General features: G+C 45.5%; 1 protein-coding gene across 1 annotated transcript in view; it reads left to right on the plus strand.

Moving 5' to 3' along the window:
* Nucleotides 1-4,942: 4,942 nt before the first annotated feature.
* Nucleotides 4,943-21,144, plus strand: part of LOC115166856 (probable E3 ubiquitin-protein ligase MID2) — a 264,554-nt gene continuing 248,352 nt past the window's right edge. Inside the window, exon 1 of the mRNA XM_029720754.1 lies at nucleotides 4,943-5,281. The gene's annotated coding sequence lies outside the window, so the exon portion shown is untranslated. The remainder of the gene's footprint in view (nucleotides 5,282-21,144) is intronic.

The raw sequence follows: 21,144 nt of genomic DNA on the forward strand, positions 1-21,144 counted from the left end.
GTGTGTACTGGGAGCGGAGTCAGGTGTGTACTGGGAGAGGAGTCAGGTGTGTGTACTGGGAGCGGAGTCAGGTGTGTACTGGGAGAGGAGTCAGGTGTGTGTGTACTGGGAGCGGAGTCAGGTGTGTACTGGGAGAGGAGTCAGGTGTGTGTGTACTGGGAGAGGAGTCAGGTGTGTACTGGGAGAGGAGTCAGGTGTGTACTGGGAGAGGAGTCAGGTGTGTGTGTACTGGGAGCGGAGTCAGGTGTGTGTGTACTGGGAGCGGAGTCAGGTGTGTGTGTACTGGGAGCGGAGTCAGGTGTGTACTGGGAGAGGAGTCAGGTGTGTACTGGGAGAGGAGTCAGGTGTGTACTGGGAGAGGAGTCAGGTGTGTGTGTACTGGGAGCGGAGTCAGGTGTGTGTGTACTGGGAGCGGAGTCAGGTGTGTGTGTACTGGGAGTGGAGTCAGGTGTGTGTGTACTGGGAGCGGAGTCAGGTGTGTGTGTACTGGGAGCGGAGTCAGGTGTGTACTGGGAGCGGAGTCAGGTGTGTACTGGGAGTGGAGTCAGGTGTGTACTGGGAGTGGAGTCAGGTGTGTACTGGGAGCGGAGTCAGGTGTGTGTGTACTGGGAGAGGAGTCAGGTGTGTACTGGGAGAGGAGTCAGGTGTGTACTGGGAGAGGAGTCAGGTGTGTGTGTACTGGGAGAGGAGTCAGGTGTGTGTGTACTGGGAGAGGAGTCAGGTGTGTACTGGGAGAGGAGTCAGGTGTGTGTGTACTGGGAGCGGAGTCAGGTGTGTGTGTACTGGGAGTGGAGTCAGGTGTGTGTGTACTGGGAGTGGAGTCAGGTGTGTGTGTACTGGGAGCGGAGACAGGTGTGTGTGTACTGGGAGCGGAGTCAGGTGTGTACTGGGAGAGGAGTCAGGTGTGTACTGGGAGCGGAGTCAGGTGTGTGTGTACTGGGAGCGGAGTCAGGTGTGTGTGTACTGGGAGTGGAGTCAGGTGTGTGTGTACTGGGAGTGGAGTCAGGTGTGTGTGTACTGGGAGCGGAGACAGGTGTGTGTGTACTGGGAGCGGAGTCAGGTGTGTACTGGGAGAGGAGTCAGGTGTGTACTGGGAGAGGAGTCAGGTGTGTGTGTACTGGGAGAGGAGTCAGGTGTGTGTGTACTGGGAGAGGAGTCAGGTGTGTACTGGGAGCGGAGTCAGGTGTGTACTGGGAGCGGAGTCAGGTGTGTGTGTACTGGGAGTGGAGTCAGGTGTGTGTGTACTGGGAGTGGAGTCAGGTGTGTGTGTACTGGGAGTGGAGTCAGGTGTGTGTGTACTGCGAGCGTAGTCAGGTGTGTGTGTACTGGTGGAGGAGTCAGGTGTGTGTGTACTTGTGGAGGAGTCAGGTGTGTGTGTACTGGTGGAGGAGTCAGGTGCAGGAGAGCAGAGAGTTGTGAACAGGCGTACACTTTATTACGGCAGGAGAAACCAACAGACGGACGTGACTGCGTCGAAACCTCCATCCAATATGCCAAAGTGCAAAAACGCACAAACAGTCACAATAATAAAGTACAAACAAATAAACATACCTCGTGATAAAAAACACGGAATAAACGCACACCAGAAATAGCGCTCAAAAATGACACATAACACAAAACAATCACACACAAAGACATGAGGGGGAACAGAGGAATAAATACATGTAGTGTGATTGGGGAATGAAAACCAGGTGTGCAGGGAACAAGACAAAACAAATGGAACAATGAAAAATGGAGCGGTGATGGCTAGAAAGCCGGTAATGCCGCCCGAACAAGGAGAAGAGCCGACTTCGGCGGAAGTCGTGACAAGATCATGCTGTTGTCATATCTCCAGTGACAATACATGGAACTGGATAACACTCTGACCGTTAGTTAACAACAATGCCACATTGAACACATCAAACCACCAAATGGCAGCAGTGGGATTTCAATGTGGGCTCTCCTCTCCTATCCTGTCCTCTGTCTGGCTTTCTGTTCTGAAGTGGCTTGACTAGGCTAAGCAGAGAGAGTAGAGGGAGTTAGCTATTCCTGCGTCCCAAGTGGAACCCTACTCTCCCTATATAGTTCATTTCTTTTGATCAGGGCCCATAGGGAATAGGGTGCTATTTGGGATGCAGCCTATGTCTCGAGGGGTACCTGCTTGTTTATAATTTCATACACAGTAGCATGAGAGAAGCTCCTGCCACCTCCCATCTTCCACAGTCCTGCTATAGCCTCGCTCCACTCCGCTCAGCCCCAGGGACCCCAATTACCCCACTTCCTGCATAAACATGCGTGTGATGGTGTGAGCTATGGGCACAAGTCTCTGTCTGTGTGTGTGTGTCCTGACAAAGCAGACACATTTCACACTTCACATGCTAGCTAGCATGCTCATCAGCTTGCCCTTCTCCAGCCTCATTTCAATCACACTACCGGGGTCCAGTTGGTCTGAGTTCAATGTGTTGAGGCACTGTGCTGTAGAGTTGTCTTGTTTCTATGTGTTGAGGCACTGTGCTGTAGAGTTGTCTTGCTTCTATGTGTTGAGGCACTGTGCTGTAGAGTTGTCTTGTTTCTATGTGTTGAGGCACTGTGCTGTAGAGTTGTCTTGTTTCTATGTGTTGAGGCACTGTGCTGTAGAGTTGTCTTGTTTCTATGTGTTGAGGCACTGTGCTGTAGAGTTGTCTTGCTTCTATGTGTTGAGGCACTGTGCTGTAGAGTTGTCTTGTTTCTATGTGTTGAGGCACTGTGCTGTAGAGTTGTCTTGTTTCTATGTGTTGAGGCACTGTGCTGTAGAGTTGTCTTGGTTCAACATGTTGAATGGAGAAAAAAACTATCAATCTCCAGTGCTTGGAAAAGTCATTCTGAAGGACATTGCAAAATATATATACTGTACAAAAATATAAATGCAACATGTAAATTACTGATCCCATGTTTCATGAGCTGAAATAAAACATCACAGAAGAAAAAAAGCTTATTTCTCTCAAATTGTGTGCACAAATTTGTTTACATCCCTGTTAGCAAGCATTTCTCCTATGCCAAGATAATCTGTCCACCTGACAGGTGTGGCAGGTGAATAAACAGCCTGATCATTACACAGTTGCACCTTGTGCTTGGGGAAATAAAAGGCCACTCTAAAATGTGCAGATTTGTCACAATTGGCATGCTGACTGCAGGAATGTCCACCAGAGCTGTTGCCAGAGAATTGAATGTTCATTTCTCTACCATAAGCCGCCTCCAACCTTGTTTTAGAGAATTTGTCAATACGTTCAACTGGCCTCACAACCGCAGACCAAGTCTAACCACGCCAGACCAGGACCTCGTAATCTGGCTTCTTCACCTGCGGAATCGTCTGAGACCAGCCACCCGGACAGCTGATGAAACTGAGGAGTATTTGTGTCTGTAACAAAGACCTTTTGTGGGGGAAAAACTCTTTATGATTGGCTCCCAAGTGGGTGGGCCTACGCCCTCCCAGACCCACCCATGGCTGTGCCCCTGCCAAGTTATGTGAAATCCATAGATTAGGGCCTCATTTATTTATTTAAATTGACAGATTTCCTTATATAAACTGTAACTCAGTAAAATCATAAAAATTGTTGAATGTTGCATTTATATTTGTGTTCATTATAAATTCAGACATAGGCATGCACACACGCACGCACGCACGCACGCACGCACGCACACACACACACACACACACACACACACACACACACACACACACACACACACACACACACAACATAATCCATAATCAATACTGATCCAATGCTTGGTTAATGGGGAATAGCAGCCATCACGAGACCACTATGCCATTGTCAGGCAAATTCTGTCTCTCTCTCTCTAAGTGTGTGTGTGTGTGTGTGTGTGTGTGTGTGTGTGTGTGTTTGTGCCATCAATATACATGTTTGTGTGAGAAATGTCAAGGCATAACTAATGGATTTGTGCTTTATACTCTGCTGTAATTCTGATGCCCTTTAATGCTTCATCTGGTCAAAGCCCAGTCTCTGAGCCATCACATTAACAAGAAGAGAGGCATGCCAATCTCAAGGAGCTGCCAAATACTGTGCCCCAAATGGCACCCCTTTCCCTATATTTCTCATGGGCATAAGTAGTGCACTTTGTCAGAGATATGTGCCAATTTGGAATGCATCCAACTGTCTTTTCTACAGAACCATGGCAACTCGTCTTATTGAATAGAAAAATACATTCTGAATTCATCTAGCATCCTGAGTGTTTGCTCTAAATGTCTCTCCCATTCATTTTCTCAGGCTCTTCAATTACATTTTTTATTTTTTTATTTTCTGTAGCAGCATTTTGATATGGGGATTGTTGTTCCGCCAAACTATTGAAAAGAGAGAACAGCTAATCCTCTTGTGAATATGCCTCTGAAAGGAAATTCTCAAGATGATGTATCCTGGCCCATTTCCAAGAGTAGAAGATGTTTTGCAATTTTAGAAACGCGAGTTGATAAAACGGCATCTACAAAAACTGATTTATCTCCCTAATCGATCTGACTTGACAATCAGTACATGTTGGAGTACATGAATGGTAGAGTGCGACACACACACACACACACACACACACACACAACATCTACGCGCTAAACTACTGTAAGTCGCTCTGGATAAGAGCGAAATTACTAAAATGTAAATGTAAATGTTACGTGAGAGCCTAATGAGACGATATAAATCCCCCTCAGTGATGATGGTTTGACATTCCAAAGAAAAAACCCTGTACTGTGCAAGGCGCGCAACATGACATTCACGGCACTGTTCTTTAACACCGCTTTGAAAGAGATATAACGTATTAGGCTGTATTAGAACCGTAGAGATAATGATAGGAGATATGTTTGCACCGAGGGGAAACGAGGCAGCTCTAGCTCGAGGCAGCAGTACGGTGTAATTGATCCCATCTGCCGGAATGAGAGCTATTCCGGGTGGGTTAATCACGTGTCCTCTGGGAAGCGCTTTAGTTTTGGGACGCAAGTAGCGAGTCAGAGCACGATAACCAGTAGGCTAGTTAGTAGTCCTAGTTAGTGTACTTGAACATATATCAACGGTAAAGGTTTAATCAACCGATAGGCTACAAAATAAGTTGAACAATGTACGTGTTTTAAATTTTGGAAATGTGATAATGAGAGAGACGTAAGAGCGCGCGCTCTCTGGCATCTACTGCTGGTGAAAACTTCGGAGATCAGCACCAGAATTGAGAGGCTGCAAAGTGTTTCTGTATCCGTTACTGTTGTCACCACAACAAGTCAAGTCATCCGACCGCGGGCTGTCACTGTCTGCAAGAGTTCGAGGTAGGCTGGGTTACTATTTTTTATTTACAGTCCCTTATTCCTATTATGTTGAATAGCCTATGTGCTTTAACCGTTTATAAGGTCTGGAGGACGCATGGAGATGGAGGAAATACGCACACGTAAATGCGTCATGGATCTAAAATGATCATATTCCGAAACAGATAAATAATTATAGCAATTACAATCATGCTGTGTTTAAAGAATGTGTGAACCCAATATATTAGCCGATGTGGGTGAATGTGTTATTACGCGGACTCTAACCTACACACAGAGCATCTGTGTCAGACTCAAATATTAAACATGTGACCACTCCAGTATAAACGTCACACCATGGAGCCAAAAGTGCCTTCAAATCTCCAACATAGTAGGTCAACATTAAATCATTAAATAATATTCATAGTGAAGAAGTTACTACAGTACCATATTCAATCCTACTGAATAGTAGTAGTCGTAGGTCCTCCATATGGCCATTGTATCAATTCTGGATTAGTCTACTATGGGTAGCCTATATTTTATAATAGACATAGCATTTGATATTCTATACCAATTTGGTGAGACTGGCTGTGTGGTATGCAACAACACATACATTCATTGTAACCTCTTTGGACGCTAGGTAGGACAAGGGGATTTGAACCCCTGCTTTGTGTCTGGTGTTCCAAACGTTTTGGTTGGTTTCTGGACTGCTCCTGGTTTCTGGACTGGTCCTGGTTGTTGGACTGGTCCTGGTTGCTGGACTAGTGCTGGACTGGTGCTGGACTAGTCCTGGTTGCTGGACTGGTCCTGTTTGTTGGACTGGTGCTGGTTGTTGGACTGGTACCTGTTTGCTGGACTGGTGCTGGACACTGGACTGGGGCTGGACTGGTGCTGGTTGTTGGACTGGTCTTGGTTGCTGGACTGGTCCTGGTTATTGGACTGGTGCTGGTTGCTGGACTGGTGCTGGTTGCTGGACTGGTGCTGGTTATTGGACTGGTGCTGGTTGTTGGACTGGTGCTGGTTGCTGGACTGGTGCTGGACTGGTGCTGGTTGCTGGACTGGTCCTGGTTGTTGGACTGGTGCTGGTTGTTGGACTGGTGCTGGTTGCTAGACTGGTGCTGGTTCCTGGACTGGTGCTGGTTGCTGGACTGGTTCTGGTTGCTGGACTGGTCCTGGTTGCTGGACTGGTGCTGGTTGCTGGACTGGTGCTGGACTGGTCCTGGTTGTTGGACTGGTGATGGTTGCTGGACTGGTGCTGGTTGCTGGACTGGTGCTGGACTGATGTTGGTTGCTGGACTGGTGCTGGTTGCTGGACTGGTCCTGGTTGTTGGACTGGTCCTGGTTGTTGGACTGGTGCTGGACTGGTCCTGGTTGTTGGACTGGTGCTGGTTGCTGGACTGGTGCTGGTTGCTGGACTGGTGCTGGTTGCTGGACTGGTCCTGTTTGCTGGACTGGTGCTGGTTGCTGGACTGGTCCTGGTTGCTGGACTGGTGCTGCTCTAAGGATGACCTCTGTAATAACCTGTTCTATCTGGCACTACAAGTCATGTCATATAACAGTTTGTGACTCTCAACTCTCAACTCCCAGTGGAGGTCCATCCTTTTAGGCTGCATCCCAAATAGCTCCCTATTCCCTATGGGCCCTGGTCAAAAGTAGTGCACTACATAGGGAATAGGAACTCTAACTGTTGCCAACTTGCCATCCTCCACTAGTGATGTCTTCATGTGGCATCAGTGGTTAATGAGACCTCTCTCTCTGGGAATACACTATAGAGCTGCTAGACAGTAGACATTGCTGTTAGCTAGGCAAATACAGCTGTCACAGTCATTTATCAATTACCTACAAGGAGAGCTGTCATCTCTGTATCTCTGTCTGGAGTATAATTATTAACCCAATAACCTATTCCTTGGCTGATATGGGGATATAGTGTCATTTAGGACAGAACCATAGAGCCATTACAAAATGTCCAGTGTGTTTAACCAATAAGGTGCGGTGTGCTCCTTTTTAAGACTTGTGTTGCGTCTATGTTTACGGTGGTGTTAGTTATGGTTTATAAGAGCAGGATAGACACACATCGTATTTGGTTATAGATTATACACGCTTCAGAAAAGTTTCAACGTGTCACGTTTCTAACCCTGCCCAGGCTAGCGCCGGTCAACGAACAGTTGTCATCAGAGCCGTTTGTCATATCCTTTGTTTGCCCAGGGAGATCCTAGTGACTTCAGTTTCAATGACAGGTGCTGCTCAGAGATGACTGTCTGTCTTTACGTCTCCAACGGCACCCTATTCCCTATGTAGTGCACTACATTTGACCAGGGCCCACACCCGGGTACTTCTCAAAAATAGTGCACTACATAGGGAATACGGTGCCAATTTAGAACACAACCTTTTGTCTACAAACTATAGGAAACCCATTGTGAGGAAGTAGCTGTCTGTCTCTCAGCAGATGATGAAAGTTAGCTGTTAAGTCAGAATGTGGCATTTAGAAGGCATGGCGGCAGGCCACCCTTATCTGTACGTAAGAAGGCATGGCGGCAGGCCACCCTTATCTGTACGTTAGAAGGCATGGCGGCAGGCCACCCTTATCTGTACGTTAGAAGGCATGGCGGCAGGCCACCCTTATCTGTACGTTAGAAGGCATGGCGGCAGGCCACCCTTATCTGTACGTTAGAAGGCATGGCGGCAGGCCACCCTTATCTGTACGTAAGAAGGCATGGCGGCAGGCCACCCTTATCTGTACGTAAGAAGGCATGGCGGCAGGCCACCCTTATCTGTACGTTAGAAGGCATGGCGGCAGGCCACCCTTATCTGTACGTTAGAAGGCATGGCGGCAGGCCACCCTTATCTGTACGTAAGAAGGCATGGCGGCAGGCCACCCTTATCTGTACGTAAGAAGGCATGGCGGCAGGCCACCCTTATCTGTACGTTAGAAGGCATGGCGGCAGGCCACCCTTATCTGTACGTTAGAAGGCATGGCGGCAGGCCACCCTTATCTGTACGTAAGAAGGCATGGCGGCAGGCCACCCTTATCTGTACGTAAGAAGGCATGGCGGCAGGCCACCCTTATCTGTACGTAAGAAGGCAAGAAGCCTGTAAACAGCATGTGGTCTAGCATGTTGTTTTTTCAGCTTTGCATGTCAGTGTGTTGATGCTGGATAACTGAAGAAGCTTCCTGTCAGGAATTACGTTTTAAATACACCAATAAGTACGTATCTAGCCTGAGTGCCAGTCTGTTTGTGCTATCATGCCAACTCCTTCTCATGCCAAATATTTCTGAGACCAGGCTAGGATGTATCACGATGTGCTTCAAATGTTCTGTTCATTATTCATATTAAATTGTACATGGACTTTTTAGCCTCTCCAAGCTATGCTCTGAATATCTGTTGCATATGTTGTAGCCTACAGTGCCTTGCAAAAGTATTCACCCCCTTGGTGTTTTTCCTATTTTGTTGCATTACAACCTGGAATTTAAATGTATTATTATTTGGATTTCATGTAATTGACATACACAAAATGGTCCAAATTGGTGAAGTGAAATGGAAACAAATTACTTGCAAAAAAAAAGAAAACGACAACTGAAAAGTGGTGCGTGTATATGTACTCACCCCCTTTGCTATGAAACCCCTAAATAAGATCTGGTGCAACCAATTACCTCCAAAAGACATATAATTAGTTAAACAAAGTCCACCTCTGTCACATCTCAGTATATATACACCTGTTCTGAAAGGCCCCAGAGTCTGCAACACCACTAAGCAAGGGGCACAACCAAGCAAGCGACACCATGAAGACCAAGGAGCTCTCCAAACAGGTCAGGGACAAAGTTGTGGAGAAGTACAGATCAGGGTTGGGTTATAAAAAATATCTGAAACTTTGAACATCCCACAGAGCACCATTACATCCATTATTAAAAAATGGAAAGAATATGGCACCACAAAACATCTGCCAAAACTCATGGACCAGACAAGGAGGCATTAATCAGAGAGGCAACAAGAGACCAAAGATAACCTTGAAGGAGCTGCAAAGCTCCACAGGGGAGATTGGAGGATCTGTCCATAGGACCACTTCAAGCCGTACACTCCACAGAGCTGGGCTTTACGGAGAGTGGCCAGAAAAAGCCATTGCTTAAAGAAAAAATTAAGCAAACATGTTTGGTGTTTGCCAAAAGGCATGTGGGAGACTCCCCAAACATAATGAAGAAGGTACTCTGGTCAGATGGCGCTAAATACAGGGAAATTCTTGAGGGAAACCTGTTTCAGTCTTCCAGAGATTTGAGACTGGGATGGAGGTTCACCTTCCAGCAGGACAACGACCTTAAGCATACTGCTAATACAACACATGAGTGGTTTAAGGGGAAACATTTAAATGTCTTGGAATGGCCTAGTCAAAACCCAGACCTCAATCCAATTGAGAATCTGTGGTATGATTAAAGATTGCTGTACACCAGCAGAACCCATCCAGCTTGAAGGAGCTGGAGCAGTTTTGCCTTGAAGAATGGGCAAAAATCCCAGTGGCTAGATGTGCCAAGCTTATAGAGAGATACCCCAAGAGACTTGCTGCTGTAATTGCTGCAAAAGGTGACTCTACAAAGTATTGACTTTGGGGGGTGAATAGTCATGTACGCTCAAGTTTTCAGTTTTTTTGTCTTATTTCTTGTTTGTTTCGCAAGAAAAAATATTTTGCATCTTCAAAGTGGCATGTTGTGTAAATCAAATGATACAAACCCCCCAAAAATCCATTTTAATTCCAGGTTGTAAGGCAACAAAAAAGGAAAAATTCCAAGGGGTATGAATACTTTTGCAAGCCACTGTATGTGGTGGCCTCAGGTTGACTACAGTAGCCTCCAGGACGGTGTCCTCCAGGACGGTGTCCTCCAGGATGGTGTGGTGTCCTCCAGGACGGTGTGGTGTCCTCCAGGATGGTGTGGTGTCCTCCAGGACGGTGTGGTGTCCTCCAGGACGGTGTGGTGTCCTCCAGGATGGTGTGGTGTCCTCCAGGATGGTGTGGTGTCCTCCAGGACGGGTTCCCCCAGGACGGTACCCTCCAGGACGGTGCAGTGTCCTCAACGATGGTGCGGTGTCCTCCAGGATGGTGTGGTGTCCTCCAGGACGGTGTGGTGTCCTCCAGGACGGTGTGGTGTCCTCCAGGATGGTGTGGTGTCCTCCAGGATGGTGTGGTGTCCTCCAGGACGGTACCCTCCAGGATGGTGTGGTGTCCTCCAGGATGGTGTGGTGTCCTCCAGGATGGTGTCCTCCAGGACGGTGTGGTGTCCTCCAGGATGGTGTGGTGTCCTCCAGGATGGTGTGGTGTCCTCCAGGACGGTACCCTTCAGGATGGTGTGGTGTCCTCCAGGATGGTGTGGTGGCATCCAGGACGGTACCCTTCAGGACGGTGTGGTGTCCTCCCGGACGGTGTCCCCCAGGACGGTACCCTCCAGGACGGTGCAGTGTCCTCCAGGACAGTGTGGTGTCCTCCAGGACGGTGTGGTGTCCTCCAGGACGGTGTGGGTTCCTCTAGGATGGTGTGGTGTCCTCCAGGATGGTGTGGTGTCCTCTAGGATGGTGTGGTGTCCTCCAGGACGGTGTGGTGTCCTCCAGGACGGTGTGGTGTCCTCCAGGATGGTGTGGTGTCCTCCAGGACATTACCCTTCAGGACGGTGTGGTGTCCTCCAGGATGGTGTGCTCCAGAATGGTGTCCTCCAGGATTGTGTGCTCCAGAATGGTGTCCTCCAGGACGGTGTGGTGTCCTCCAGGACGGTACCCTCCAGGACAGTGTCCTCCGGGATGGTGTCTCTTTCTCTCCATTCTCTCCTCATGGTGTCCTCTAATATACTTTTAAATGAGAAAAATACACTTGTGTTTGATACTGAGAGAGCAGATTCATGCCATTTCTATGGGTGACCTCACCTGCCGTGTCAACTGTATTTCCAGATAGCTGTGTTTGTGTGGTTACTACCGTGTACTATTCTCCTGTCAGGGTTATTATAAGTGGAACAGGTAGTGGGGATGGAATAGCTGCAGGGAAAGACACACCTGTGGTGAGCGCTAGGTAGGTTGACATGTCTGTACCACATCTACAACAACCAACAATGCCAAGAATGTGAGGAAATCATTATTTGTCTCAAATGCCACCCTGTTCCCTATATAGTGACCAGAGCCCAATAGGGGATAGGGTGCATTTTGGGAAGCAGCCCATGCAGGTTGGAAGCCATTATAATGTCGTTCGCTGTTCATCACGGATCTAATATTCAATTAGCGGGTCCTCATCTCAAGCTGTGCTCAACGTGTTGCGAATGCAGAATACCTACGCAGGCTGATTGATGAGCAGAGGAGCATACCCCCGTTTCCTTTATGCAGTTGAAGTGGAACAGAGAGAGAGAGAGAGAGAGAGAGAGAGAGAGAGAGAGAGAGAAAGCACTGTGAAGTTTATTTCTTAATTTGTGGTATCAACAAAATAAATTAATGTATTATGATTCCTGGGTGTGGTGTCCTCGAGGACGGTACCCTTCAGGACGGTGTGGTGTCCTCCAGTGTCATGCCTATAGTGGGTCAGAGTGGGTTATAGTGGGTCAGAGATCTCCCAACGCCCACACAGAGGCGTCATGCCCATAGTGGGTCAGAGACCTCCCAGCCCCACACACAGGCATCAAGCCCATAGTGGGTCAGAGTGGGTTATAGTGGGTCAGAGACCTCCCAACGCCCACACACAGGCGTCAAGCCCATAGTGGGTCAGAGACCTCCCAGCCCCACACACAGGCGTCAAGCCCATAGTGGGTCAGAGTGGGTTATAGTGGGTCAGAGACCTCCCAACGCCCACACAGAGGCGTCATGCCCATAGTGGGTCAGAGACCTCCCAGCCCCACACACAGGCGTCAAGCCCATAGTGGGTCAGAGTGGGTTATAGTGGGTCAGAGACCTCCCAACGCCCACACACAGGCGTCAAGCCCATAGTGGGTCAGAGTGGGTTATAGTGGGTCAGAGACCTCCCAGCCCCACACACAGGCGTCATGCCCATAGGGGACACAGAGAAGTCATGCCCCCTCAGAAATAATAAGATCGACTTTTTGGGGGTTTGTTTGTTTTTTCTCTGAAATACTACAAGCAACTTAACAATTTTATAAAGTTGGTTTTAGCTAGCCCAGATAGGTTCCCAATCTCCCAACCTCATAACTAGCTGCCAAGAAGCTATTTCAGGCTATCAATCAAGTTAAGAGTAGCTAGCTTGTCTAACTATTGTCGTGTAAATTCTACACAGGGACACTCAAAGTCAATCTTAAATTAATCATTTTTTATTATCAGCGTGCTGGAGAGGTTCCAACCAACTCAATGCACCCAGAACACATGTCGATCAGGAGCTCTAACGGGGCAGTCCAGCTAGATCTCTCATATACTGGTTACATACCCATAGTTCATAGGGTTGGTTCCGGCATGTGTCTGGCATCGTCTCCTATCTTAACTCATAGAACATATTCTGGAGGCGTTTTGCCAGATGGTCCTAAGGAGGGGTTCATGTCCCGTCCCGTCCACTTTTTGCCCCCTCAGATTTTTGTTGTGCATGACTCCCTCGCCCCCCAACAAACACTCTTATAATCAATAACACGACCCCTTGACTCAGAGGCAAATTAACTCCCAGCCATGTCATGCCCTCGCAGGCAGAAAGGATTTGCATTGCACTGTTCATTAGCATAACAAGTCAATTCAGTAGTAGACTACAGGGCTGTAATTATAATATATAGTGGGGGGGGGCATGTTGACTCCATGGCTACGGCTAAACTCCTGTGACGATGAGAAGAATAAGGCTCCTCTATCCATGGTCGGGAGGCTATGTCAGCAGAACTGAGCTGTCACGCCGAATTAACACCTAGCATAGTATTGTCGAGACAGAACAGCAGTCACATCATCCTGGTAGACAGGAGGTCTGGACAGCCCCCACCCCCCCACCCCCCAGTAAGTAAGGTCCCTTACATGACCCCACATAACTATCGGTCACAGGGTGAAGGGACAAGGTCAGGCCAGGTCACGAACAGACTTGTAATTTCCTGAGGAATTCCATCCCCATCCCCACAGTTCCCTAGTCCCTGGAGGGGAATTTGTGTGGCAGAAAATCACACACAGCTATGAATGACTCACGTCACACGGGCGATATTACTAAAATGGGTAAGTTTTTTATGACAGTTGCAATGTCCAAGTCAAAAGATTTACAATGAGTATATGGATGTTGTAAAATAACATTTGATACACGCCTGTCTTTTTAGGCATGATTTCGCCCTACAGTACATCACCAACAGTTTGGGCATCGAAGATAATCCAGATGCATTGTAACTATTTCATGAAAAGCGAAGCACCAGATTGAATTCATAACAAAAGGTCAACAGTGGCATTCAGATCTGATAAACAACGTACAGTTCTAATACCTCAACAGGGTGGGCTGTAACAATGCACCATGGTGTTATCCAGAGTGTTCTGTATGTGGAACACCTAGAGTACTAAACAAACAGTAACCTGGCCTCAGTTCCCAACCTCACTAATGCTCTAGTGGCTGAATGGAAGCAAGCTGAGTTCCTGACCTCACTAATGCTCTAGTGGCTGAATGGAAGCAAGCTGAGTTCCTGACCTCACGAATGCTCTATTGGTTGAATAGAAGCAAGTCCCCCGCAGAAATGTTCCAACATCTAGTGGAAAGCCTTCCCAGAAGAGTGGAGGCTGTTATAGCAGGAATGTTCCAACATCTAGTGGAAAGCCTTCCCAGAAGAGTGGAGGCTGTTATAGCAGCAAAGGGGGACCAACTCCATATTAATACCCATGATTTTGGAATTAGATGTTCGATGAGCATACTTCTGGTCACGTAGTGTATTGCGATTCTCACGATTGTCACGATTTATATATGTTTTGCAATTCGATACTGTGATTTTAGTGCGATTCGATGTTTCAAACATATTGATCAACATGTATCTGCTGAAGAGAGCCAGGAGAAAAATTGTTCTGATCACTCTTGGAAATAAAGTGTTGATAACATGTTGGTTCCCTATTTAAAAAGAAGATAGAAGCAAGCTTTGAAGGGGAAAATACTGGTGTTTTGGTGCAGGTACAGCCAACAAGCGCAAAAAAATAATGTTCAATATTGTCAAAACTATACGATATAGTCATTGTAAGGGGCTTGTTAAGAGTCAAATAACTTAACTTCTCTCTCTCTCTCTCTCTCTCTCTCTCTCTCTCTCTCTCTCTCTCTCTCTTCTATGCACCATATGTGTATTCAACAGTTCTCTTGCCACTACCCCCCATCCGCCTAAGTATATTAAATGCATGTCTCCCTGAAAATGACTGATTATGTTTTGTATGAAAATTGAAAAGTAACTGCAGCACATTGGTGATCTTGATGCTCAACCAGTGTCGGTCAGTGCCGTTTATGATTAGGGAGAACAATTTTTATTTTCTCTTGAGCGTGGCCTTATTTCTATTACAGCATATTGGATGACTGTCATTCATATTCCATTCACCCAGTTCAATATAACATCGATAGGTTTAGACTACTACATGATACTCAAATTTTCCCTATACCCATCATGAGGTTGATACAACCTAGCCTATGACTGAAAGTTTACAATGTAGGTGCACACAGGTTGAGAGAAACATTTGAGATGACAGACAGTGACACATGGACAGACAGTGACACATTCAATTCCGCCTTGCACACTCTTACCTGCATCTAGCTTATTTAGGGTGCAATCATTAGTACAACAGTTGCAAACGAGAGTTTCTATTGGACAAATTCAGGTATTTTTATCTCCAATTTGTTTTCTTCGGTTTAAGAAAAGTTTTTCAACAGAATCGGCAGAATGAATACACCCCCGATCACGCATAAACACAGTTCACTTTCGTAGCAGCCACGTTGTATTCCTCCTCTCACCTTTTCCCTTCATTTGTGGACGTCAATGCACAACACAGCTGTATGTAGGGTTGCACATTTTGGGGAATATTCAGAGGTGGAAACTTTCCGTGGGAATTAATGGGAATATATGGGAATTAATGGGAATATTTGGGAATTAACGGAAATATATACGAATTAATATTAATGCCATTTAAATGTAGATGTTTTTTTGCATTGGATATATTTACCATATCATATGGAGACAGAAACATAAACCTTTTACCTTATCATAAGTAGACATAATTGCAAATGATTCAATCCTTCCAATAGAAATAAAAAAAAATATGAAGTTACAAACTGAACTTTAATTAAATGAGTTGACTTTTCACATGGGATGATTTCACTGAACAACAAAAGAAAATTACTATTGAATGATCCCCAATGATCCATCGCATCTCTCAAAAAACATTTTCAACATACATCTGTAAAATGATAGTCTAGAAAATAAAGCTTTGGTTGTCTTCCTCTCAGGCTTTCATGTCTTCTCCCTGGACCTCCTCAATGTCCACCTCTTGCACATCAGACTCTGAGGCCTTATCTTCACTGTCACTATCCAACCTTGTTGAGGATGGCTCGTTGTCAGGCTCAAAAAGCCTCAATTTTGCTCGGATGGCCACCAATTTTTCAACCCCTGTATTGGTCAGCCTGTTGCATGCTTTGGTGTGTGTGTTCCCAAACAAGGACCAGTTGCGCTCTGAGGCGGCTGATGTTGGTGGGATTTGGAGGATGATGGAGGCAACATGGGAAAGAGCCTCAGATCCACAAAGTCCCTTCCCCCAGGTGGCTGATGAAATATGTTGGCACGACTGCCATATTGCATCTCCATCCCAAAGCCCTTGCTTGGAAGTGTCCTTCGCCAGACTGCCAAGAACCTTGCCCTCATCCTGGCCAAGGTGGCGAACGTGGTAGTGATGACACCATAGGCCTTGTTGATCTCTGCATCAGACAGGATGCTCTTGCCAGCATACTTGGGGTCCAACATGTACGCTGCGGCGTGTATGGGCTTCAGGCAGAAGTCTTTACGCTTTTTAATGTATTTCAGAACTGCAGTTTCCTCTGCTTGGAGCAACAGTAAAGTGGGCAGGACGGTATGGATTTCTTCTCTTACATCTGCAAGCAGAGTCTGAACATCAGACAGGATGGCATTGTCTTCCTCAAACCTTGCAATGGCTACTGCTATAGGTTTCAGGAGTTTCAGGCTGCTTACCACTCTCTCCCAAAATACATCATCCAGGAGGATCCTCTTGATGGGGCTGTCCATATCGGCAGACTGTGATATGGTCATTTCTTGGAGACACTCCTTCCCCTCCAGGCGACTGTCAAACATGATGACAACACCATCCCAACGGGTGTTGCTGGGCAGCTTCAATGTGGTGCTCTTATTCTTCTCACTTTGCTTGGTGAGGTAGATTGCTGCTATAACTTGAGGACCCTTCACATACCTAACCATTTCCTTTGCTCTCTTGTAGAGTTTATCCATTGTTTTCAGTGCCATGATGTCCTCGAAGAGCAGATTCAATGCATGAGCAGCACAGCCAATGGGTGTGATGTGAGGGTAGGACTCCTCCACTTTAGACCAAGCAGCCTTCATGTTTGCAGCATTGTCTGTCACCAGTACAAATACCTTCTGTAGTCCAAGGTCATTGATGACTGCCTTCAGCTCATCTGCAATGTAGAGACCGGTGTGTCTGTTGTCCCTTGTTTCTGTGCTCTTGTAAAATACTGGTTGAGGGGTGGAGATGATGTAGTTAATTATTCCTTGCCCACAAACATTCGACCACACATCAGAGATGATTGCAATACAGTATGCTTTCTGTATGATTTGCTTGACCTTCACTTGAACTCTGTTGAACTACGCATTCAGCAAATGAGTAGATAAAGCATGTCTGGTTGGAGGGGTGAATGCTGAGTGAAGATCATTCAGAAATGTATTCCAATACACATTGCCTGTGAGCATCAGAGGTGAACCAGTTGCATACACAGCTCGAGCAAGACATTCATCAGCATTTCTCTGACTATGTTCCTCCATTGAGTCAAAAAAATTCTGATTCCAGGAGGACCATGAGCTGTTGCTATCGATAAGACGTCCGATTCATTATTTTCACCTTGGCTAGAAGTAGAGGGACTTTTGCCAGAGGTTGCTTGTTGTGAGCGCTGAGGGAACTTTATTCACTTGGCCAGATGATTCTGCATTTTTGTTGCATTCTTCACATGTGATTTGGCACAGTATTTGAAAATGTACACAGCTTTTCTTTCTACATTAGCTGCAGTGAAAACCGGGAGGACTAGCAAAAGAGAAATAAAGAAAAAGCAGGCGCATGGAAAAACATGCTGGTTGACAAGACAAGACGAACTGGCAACAGACAAACAGGGAACACCGGAATAAATACCCAGGGACTAATGGGGAGAACGGGTGACACCTGCAGGTTGGTGGAGACAATCACAATGACAGTTGAAACAGATCAGGGGTGACACATGGTAGCAAAAACTAACTAGCAGAAATTGTTAACAAGTTAGAAATTATTTAAACACACTTTGCTGTAAGCTACTATTTACTAGTTAACAAAATATTATGTACAGTTGAAGTCGGAAGTTTACATACACCTTAGTCAAATACATTTAAACCCAGTTTTTCACAATTCCTGACATTTAATCCTAGTAAAAATTCCCTGTCTTAGGTCAGTTAGGATCACTACTTTATTTTAAGAATTTGAAATGTCAGAATAATAGTAGAGTGATTTATTTCAGCTTTTATTTATTTCATCACATTCACAGTGGGTCAGAAGTTTACATACACTCAATTAGTATTTGGTAGCATTGCCTTTAAATTGTTTAACTTGGGTCAAACGTTTCAGGTAGCCTTCCACAAGCTTCCCACAATAAGTTGGGTGAATTTTGGCCCATTCCTCCTGACAGCTAGTGTAACTGAGTCAGGTTTTTAGACCTCCTTGCTCGCAAACTCTTTTGTAGTTCTGCCCACAAGTGTTCTATAGAATTAAGGTCAGGGCTTTGTGATGGCCACTCCAATACCTTGACTTTGTTGTCCTTAAGCCATTTTGCCACAACTCTGGAAGCATGCTTGGGGTCATTGTCCATTTGGAAGACCCATTTGTGACCAAGCTTTAACTTCCTGACTGATGTCTTTGCTGTTGTTCTGGGATTGATTTGCACTTTTAGCACCAAAGTACGTTAATCTCTGGGAGACATAACGCGTCTCCTCCCTGAGCGGTATGACGGCTGCATGGTCCCATGGGTTTTATACTTGCGTACTATTGTTTGTAAAGATGAAAGTGGTACCTTCAGGCGTTTGGAAATTGCTCCCAAGGATGAACCAGACTTGTGGAGGTCTGCAAAAGTCTTGGCTGATTTATTTTGATTTTCCCATGATGTCAAGCAAAGAGGCACTGAGTATGAAGGTAGGTCTTGAAATACATCCACAGGTACACCTCCAATTGACTCAAATTATGTAAATTAGTCTATCAGAAACTTTTAAAGCCATGACATAATTTTCAGGAATTTTCCAAGCTGTTTAAAGGCACAGTCAACTTAGTGTATGTAAACTTCTGACCCACTGGAATTGTGATACAGTGAATTATAAGTGAAATAATCTGTCTGTAAACAATTGTTGGAAAAATGTATTGTGTCATGCACAAAGTAGATGTCCTAACTGACTTGCCAAAACTATAGTTTGTTAACAAGAAATTTGTGGAGTGGTTGAAAAACGAGTTTAATGATTCCAACTTAAGTGTATGTAAACTTCCGACTTCAGCTGTATGTCATATAAAATATATTCACCCCACCCAGTATTGTAATCAAAATTTACCATAAAGCATGTAGTCCTTGGCTCAGACAGTGTAGTAGTGTGGGCTCAATAGCATCTCATTAGTGTGCAAGATCTTGAGAATCAGCTGTACATGTGATGGAAGAATGCACTGTGCATGCAGAGGGCTGCAATTCCATTGAATTGGGGATAGTTTAACCAAAATATACCACAAGACCTAGAATTGCATGATGTGTATCCCACAAAAAAGGTTCACTCTTATAAGCTGACTTTTTTGATGAATTTAAGCAAAATTCCCAAAATTCCCGGGCTTAACTTCCCATGGAAAATTCCGGAAATTTACTGGAATGTTTCCCACCCTTTGCAACCCTAGCTGTATGTGACCAGGCGAAAAAACATTCCAAGCCAAACCATATCATAACCGCTACACACAGCCTACATCGTTGTCACCATATTAGCTGAAGTAACGTCCTAGTCAACATAGCTAATAGAACTAATGTGTTAATAAACCTACTACAATCATGCAGTAACGTTAGTGTGTAGTCAATAAGCATTTACACAGGTGGTCCCTGGTGGCAATAAATTAATAAAACCCGAAGCTTACCTTGACTTGGAAGAGTTCCAGTGTTGTGTTGGATAGTCATAGCCAGCTAGCTAACATAGCATCCCTCTGTTTGAGCCGGGTGTTTGAGTAACTAAACTAGCTTGCTGCATTTTCTAGCTAAGTAAGTGAAACTGAAAGTGAAAAAAAAAGAAATCTCTCTTTCTCCTTCATTTTTGAAGAAAATAATTTTTTGAAAACTGTTCAACTATTGTCTTTCTCTTTGAGTCAACTACTCAACACATTTTATGCACTGCAGTGCTAGCTAGCGGTAGTTTTTGCTTTCAGTACTAGATTCATTCATTCTCAGTTGATGCTGCAAGAGCTCTGATCGGTTGGAGGATGTCCTGCGAAAGTTGTCATAATTACTGTGTAAGTCTATGGAAGGGGGTGAGAACCAAGAGCCTCCTAGGTTTTGTATTGAAGTCAATGTACCAAGAGGAAGACGGAAGCTAGCTGTCCTCCGGCTACACCATGGTGCTACCCTACAGAGTGCTGTTGAGGCTACTGTAGACCTGCATTGAAAAACAGTGTGTTGTAATCAATTATTTGGTGACGTGAATATATTTTGTATAGTTTCATCAAAAAATTATAACTTTTTCAATGTTTTACCATAGGAGGATGGTCCTCCCCTTCCTCCTCTGAGGAGCCTCCACTGTGCTCAACAGATTTAATGAATAGTATTCCTGATATACTTTACATTCAGAAAGTATTCAGACCCCTTTCCCTTTTCCACATTTTGTTACGTTACAGCCTTATTCAATGGATAAAATATTTTTTTCAAATTCATCAATCTACACACAATACTACATAATGACATCACAATACCCCATAATGACATCACAATACCCCATAATGACAAAGCAAAACAGTTTTGCAAATGTATTAAAAATAAAAAACAGAAATAACTTATTTACATAAGTATTCAGACCCTTTGCTATGAGACTAGAAATTGAGCTCAGCTGCAACCTGTTTCCATTGGTCATCCTTGAGATGTTTCTACAACTTGATTGAAGTCCACCTGTGGTAAATTTAATTGATTGGATGTGATTTGGAAAGGCACACACCTGTCTATATAAGGTCCCACAGTTGACAGTGCATGTCAGAGCAAAAACTGAGGTCGAAGGAATTGTCCGTAGAGCTCTGAGACAGGATTGTGTCGAGGCGCAGATCTGGGGAAGGGTACCAAAACATTTCTGCAGGCTTGAAGGTCCCCAAGAACTCAGTGGCCTCCATCATTCTTAAATGGAAGAAGTTTGGAACCACCAACATGCCAAACTGAGCAATCGGGGGAGAAGGGACTTGGTCAGGGAGGTGACCAAGAACTCGATGTTCGCTCAGACAGAGCTCCAGAGTTCCTCTGTGGAGAAGGGAGAACCTTCCAGATGGATAATCATCTCTGCAGGACTCCACCAATCAGGCCTTTATGGTAGAGTGGCCAGATGGAAGCCACTCCTCAGTAAATGGCACATGACAGCCCGCTTGGAGTTTTCCTGAAGGACTCTCAGAAAAAAGATTCTCTTCTCTGATGAAACCAAGATTGAACTCTTTGGCCTGAATGCCAAACGTTACGTCTGGAGGAAA

This window comes from Salmo trutta, chromosome 3 (assembly GCF_901001165.1).
Source record: "Salmo trutta chromosome 3, fSalTru1.1, whole genome shotgun sequence".
Lineage (NCBI taxonomy): Eukaryota > Metazoa > Chordata > Actinopteri > Salmoniformes > Salmonidae > Salmo > Salmo trutta.